This window comes from Cyanistes caeruleus, chromosome 9 (genome assembly GCF_971803275.1).
Source record: "Cyanistes caeruleus chromosome 9, bCyaCae1.hap1.1, whole genome shotgun sequence".
NCBI classification, from domain to species: domain Eukaryota; kingdom Metazoa; phylum Chordata; class Aves; order Passeriformes; family Paridae; genus Cyanistes; species Cyanistes caeruleus.
Window position 1 is genome coordinate 22,750,675 of NC_141709.1, and position 6,631 is coordinate 22,757,305.

Consider the following 6,631-nt stretch of genomic DNA (forward strand, 5'->3'; position numbering starts at 1 on the left):
AACAAAATAACTCAAGTTTTTTTCATAATTAGAAGGAAGCAGGTGTTTGCACAGTTTCAGGACATTATTTCAAAACAGCACCATATTGCCTCATATTTTCTACCACAACATTACCGTGTAACTATCCATTATGTCCACTAGAAATAAAAAATACACCAGTAAGTAATTAATTATAATCAGTATATTATTAGCTCTAAGACTTAATACATAGGAATTATGCCAAAATAGCATAAAAAAATGAATGCCAAAGCCCAGAGAGTGCACTAAAACCCAGGGAAACATGGATCTGAATCAGGGCAGAGCAAAAGTTGAGAACTGGCCATCGAGCCCCACCTTTATCATGAGGAAGACAGTATCCCAGCAGTCTCTGTGTGTATTAAACACAAACACAGTACCAAACTACTGAAAACCCTCTCTATCTTCTGTATCTATGTAGTACATATAATTACCTTTTTCTTTCTGCTGCTCAGAAAAAGGAAAAATTAAAATTAAAATTTTTTATACATATATATTTATGTTATATACATATACACATACCATGCTAAAGTTATACCATCTTTTTCCTCCTTTTTTGTCACTCTTCATTGGTTCTGAATACAGTCACAACTTCTACTGTAACACCTAGGAACAGGAAATTAAAACGAAAAAAGGAAGAAAGGCAGAGTAAAGAACAGGAGAAAAGACAGATTTAGAGAAGAGAGAATGTCAAACAGAAGGAAAAAATAGTTTGTCTTGACATTTTTCTCATTGGAGTTTCATTTCCTTCTGGTCCCTACAGACAAGAGAGATGGTAGCTGAGGATAGTATCTTCACAGCTGGTTGGAAGGAGCAGAGGATTTAAGTTTACAAAAAGGAGCAAATATGCTTACTGAACCAGCCACACCAAACACATGAAATGTGCTATTGTGAAAAGGCACTCAGTGCAGCTGCTGGCATAGAGAAGCTCTCAAGAGAGATCTATGAAAGTTCTTGCATAAGATGTAAATCACATCACCAAAGCAAATCAAGCAAAGGGCAATTGTTCCAAACACCTGCGTTCCGCTCATCAGTTCGCCGATCACGCCCTCGTGATTCAGCTTTGTTAGAAACCTGATGTTCTCCATGACAGCCTTTCATTAAGCAGTAAAACCTCCACACCCAAATTTGTTAAAATGTTATATTCAAGCATCAGAAAACATATGGCACAAATTTGTAATCTGAGTTTTGTACCTTTTCTGTAGCAGTTAGAGGCCACCTTCTTCCTCTAACGCCAGACGGAGACATGAAGTAAATACAGACTCTGTGATTTCCTGCTAGGCTTGCCTTGTTATGGTTTTTCTAATTTATTTTGTCACATAAACAGTTTCACACATGTGTCTGACCACCTCTAGTTCCATTATATTCCTCTTGTCAGCAGCAGATTCTTTGTGCTGGTGGTTGTGTACTTGGGGTGAATGTTTGCTCCTTTTTGCATGGAGCGCTCACAGATGGTGAGGTTGGTATAGATTTGTGTCTTAAAGGCCAAGTTGTCTCCCCATATGTCAACCCATGTCACCCCATCTCCTGTGCATGGTGAGCAAAAACAAAATCACAGGCAGAAAACAAAACAAAAGCAAGCAGCAGAAGACTGAAAGGGCAAGTGTCAAGTGACATAGCAACTTAGAAATCCTTTGAAGCAAGTCTACATCAAACCATGTGAAACTGTGCAAAAACATATCACAGCAGGCAAAAGCAAGCTAAGACTTTTCTTTTAAAAAATGTCCCAACAGGATTAAAGTAACATGAAATGTGGGAGCAGCAGGAACAGAGACTTTGAGCAAGCAATGGGAGTGAGAAAGAAAACAGACAAGCAGAGGGTAGTTTGATATCTGGGTATTTCTATTTCTGAAACTGTTTTCTGTCAGCCTCGGTCTTGTTAGACAGACAACTGCAATACTGTGTATTGCCATGTGACACCTACCACACTCAAACTTACAAGATACCTTTTTACAAAGCATAAAATAGAAGTAAACTGTGGCTATTTTAAAAGTAAAGACTCTGAGCCCTTTCAGACTGTATTACATTTTGGGTCTACCATAGGACATCCAGAAGGACTAGAAATCTTAGGAATTATTCGCTGGCAAGCAAAAGTTAGTCAAGTTTGAAGGCTGAATAGAATCTTGACACCAAGGACAAGAAAAAATTCAAAATAATGTGGGAGATAAAGAGGAAAATTTGAACATCAATCTTCAAGACTGTAAAAACAAAACAGAAGGTTAAAATATCACTAAACAAATTGCCGTATTTGGGGGAAGATGCAAAAACTTCAAAGGATTCTATCGCTTTGCAAGAATTTGGGAGTATCAACAGAGTTTTCACAGCATAAACAGAAAGGATAGCCAGAGTAACAGTAACTCCAAGGAATTTTTCAGTAACTGGTGAATAATATTATAACAGAAGACAAATAGACTACGGTCTGAAAGGCAGTACACATTTAAATTTAAAGGCATTCATTCTTGTTTTCACAGTAAGCTGACTCAGATGCCAAGCCAAAGGAATACTCCAAAGCGCCAAAACGTTTCCAGCTCATAACTGATCTTTGCACATTTTCATTTCTTCTCATTATCTGGAGTTTATCATATTGTTGCACAATAAATATAAACAATTAAGTAGTCCACCAATTCATTCTAGCAGATGCTTTTTCTCACGCACCTTAAAGCCTCAGTTAAAAATAGAGTCGGATCTGGAAGATGCTATAATGAAGTACTTGCCAGATCTGACAGTGTACTGTCATGCAGTGGCATGAATTTAAGCAGCTCTCAGCACAGTGTCATTTCAAATGTGTTACTCCAGTTCTCCAACAGAAGTAGATGAATCATCTTTATTCATGTTTTCCAAACTGCAAAAACTACAAAGCTCTATCTCAAAGCAAAACAATGTCAGTAACTAAGTTGTATTTAACTAAAAACTCAAAACAGAAATATGCTGTTTGAGACAGCTGGTCACATTTTTGAGAAAATGCAAATAGAGAGGAAAAGGAATGCAAAAATAAAATCCACATGATAGGCGTCTGCACTTAAAACTAATGCTACTGTCATGGATATAAAAAAGCAAGTAGTATTTTCAAATACACCCACTAATATACTCCTTGGTCTTTAAACTCACCCTTAAAAATATAAGCTATCTAATTTGTGAAAAAAAATCAAGCAGGTATCTCCCAGATGATAAAAGTTCCATGTGCCATTGCCTGTGCAGCAATTAGGGGGTAGATAAATATGCTACAAAAAGGAACCCTTTGTAATTTATTTCGCAAATTATTATAGATATAAAATTCAGCTGCAGAACATTTCTGAATGCCTACCAACAAACCCATATTTCATATACCACAGCAAACATACACATTCAAGAAATCAGAGAGGTAAAAATAAGAAAAATATGTGACATCCCCCAGTCAGATTTGGTTAATAATCTTGGTGACTAGAGTTATCTTCTAAAATGCAAAACTTGAAGACATACACAGTCAGTAAAGTTTTAGATCTTACCTGACCATCCAGGCCCTACCTGGTTTGTATTTGTCAGGAACATTATCATACAGACACTATGGAAAGACAGCGTTATATCGGATACTTCGTTTCCAGGCAATGCAAAAGAAAACCAAAATAAAAATTAGGTTAAAGTAACTTCACACTGGATTTTCCCATTCTCTTTCAAAAAGGATGAAGAAAGTATTTTCTTACCATCTGCCCTGGTACAGCTCTGTTTACATACCATGTCAAATTTCCAAACCTCCCTTCATTTGATTTGTTGATACAGGTTCCAGTAAAACACTCTGGATCATTAACAAGACCTAAATATTTTTTTCTGTTTTGTTTTACATAAACATGTTGGTGGTTGGTTGATTGCTTGCTTGGTTGGTTTTAATTCAGAATTTTTCAGTCATCCTAAAAATGACACAATATGCTTAAGGCACGCTTGAGAATAATTTTACGAAGAGGAATTTTCCTGTTTTACACATTAAACCTGCGGATCAGATGGAAAGTATGACCAACAGCTTGTTTTCTTGTTCAGCTCCAGACCTTTTCAGAACTATGGAAAAAGAAGCTGATTCTCTCTTTTTAAATATCTGAGACACAGAGCACATCTCCAGCTGTTCCTGCCATCACCCAGACAGACTTCAGCTGTGCCTCTCCACGTGAGGAATTTTATCACTGGTGCAAAACGAACAAGATGAACTGATGGTCCCACAGGAGCAGCAATTCGTGATTCCATCTTCATGGGTAACAAGTTTCCACTGCCTCCACTTTTTAATAAATACCTACTTTGTTCCTTTAACACTGTCTAGCCTCTGTTGTAGGTAGGCTCTCAAGGCATCACCACAGTTACCCACCGGGCCCTGGTTTCCTCTCTAAGTGCTTGTGTCTGTCTGTCTTGCTGAGAGCTGGCCTTTAACCACCCTGTCATCATTTCAAAATCTAACAGATACAGTGATAGTTTCTAGTGACTCCATCTGTTCTGCTATGAACTTCGTCCTGCTGGGATTGTAAGTGCAGATGGGAAAGCAAATTACACTCAGTTGTTTTGGGTTTGGGATGGGGATTTTCATCTGCACAATCTCCTGAGTGCAAGTGCACTCCCTTTGAGATCCTTGGGGGTACCACAGAGAACTGGACACACCAGTGCTTTGCTAGTTTGTCCTGTTGTCTGAAGCCATTTCTCACAACATTAAAAGGAAAAACAATGCCATCTGGTTAGAGGTAGCTATAAATTTGTCATATTTAAAAATATTGATTCAGAAAGAAGAAAAGAAAATATTTTTTAAAAATGGTTTTCAGGGGAAAAAAAAGCAAAGCTGAAATCATCATCCCCTCATCTCAAAAAGAGGCAAAACAAATTCAAACTTACTGGTCATGGTCCAAGTTATTTGTGTATGGGCTTACCAGAAAAACAACATTTAGCTGAAGGAATTACAGAATTATAGACAGTAAAATGCATCAAAATTCCTATAAGATAAAGGCTTTGGGTTTTTAGCTGCAGCATTTTAATGTTCAGGGGCTTTTTTCTCTGATAATAACCAGCAAAATGGAAAACGAACAACTTAATTTAGAAATAACAGTAGAAAAATTAATAGAGATCAGACTGCAGGAAAGAATAAATGCATCATCATCTTTCCCTGTATTTAAAACTGACTTAGAAAAAATGTAATGCCTTGAACAGCCACAGGCAAAGTTTCACATTTCCCATGTGATTTTCTAATTGTAACTGAGCAAAAAGATGGTCAAAATTTCATACAATGAAATTATTTACTAGGTAAATTGAAAACAGTGCAGAGCCAAAATAACTTTCCAAGATGAACTTAAAACATAAGTAATAAAAATATTTCAGACAAAGATAATAATATGTCAGGCTAAAATGATGCACATAAAAATCCTTTTTACAGGGGACAGAATTGTTTTGTTCTTCCCTCTGCAGCAATAAAAGTACCAGTTGACTTTTATATTGATGATTTTATTTTCACAGATTTTTTCACATAATTAATTGTTCCACACAGAACGTGGAACAATTATCTTATCTTGACATGCAAACCAGTTTAATAATAATAAAGGAAAGGGCAAGGCTTGGAGCTTTCTTCAATTCTTTTAAAACAAAACCTTTATGCCATGTTATACATATCTGTGTGTGTGTGTCTGCACATCTGTTTATGCATAGTCACACGCCATTCTTAAAAAAAAAAGTTTAAATCATTTGTTTCTTACTACTTCAACATTGCTATTAATTTTTAATATTTCATGTTCATTACCATTTGATGTTTTAACCCAACAAAGAATATAATACTGTGATAAAAATATGAACATTTACAAATAATTAGATGTGATTAGTTGACTGCTAGCGGTTATGGGACTAACAGTACCTTATGTGAACGCAAATAAAATTTAGGGGGGAGAGGTTAGTTTGAAACAATTTTTTTTCTAAAATCAAAGTTTTACATATATTCCTAAATTTTTTTCTATGTATAATCTGATTAAACTTTATTCTGTAGAACTAGGAAACAGAGGGAGCTGGAAAGTATATTTTTTAATAACTAAAAAACAGTTCTTCTCCAGCAAAACCTGCTAGAAGTTTTTTGTGCTCAAAAGTAAGATTTATTTTCAAAAAACAAGCTGTACTTTTGACTTAAAAATTTTGTCTCCTAAAATATAGAAACCAATTTACCTCTTCATCATAACTATGTCAGTGGAGTAACTCAGTGATGGAGGCTCTCCTGTTAAAGCTGTTATTTTTCAGTGTTGAAAGAAGAGGTGTTTTTAAGCCACAGCCTCCATTTTTACACCATGTCTGAAGTTCAGGCTTCCAGCAAGCAGCACTCCAAGGACCAGGACCTGTGTGCTGCTCTTCCACCTGTGCTCCAAACCTCCTCATTTCCCACACAACCCTTTGTGCTTCCTATTACAACCCCTTCCTATCACAGGGTCTTCATATATTGCTCCCTTCATCAAAGACATGAACATGGCAATTCCAGAGAAATTCAGAATGGATACAGCCCAAAGAAAGAATGTCTATTTTCTGCCTAGCGAACACCTCGGTTAATTTCTGATGGGGTTTTATCTCAATCAAGTTTTTTATATGAAGGCAAGCTTTTTTCACATTTACAACAAATAAAAGATTTGTTAAAGGT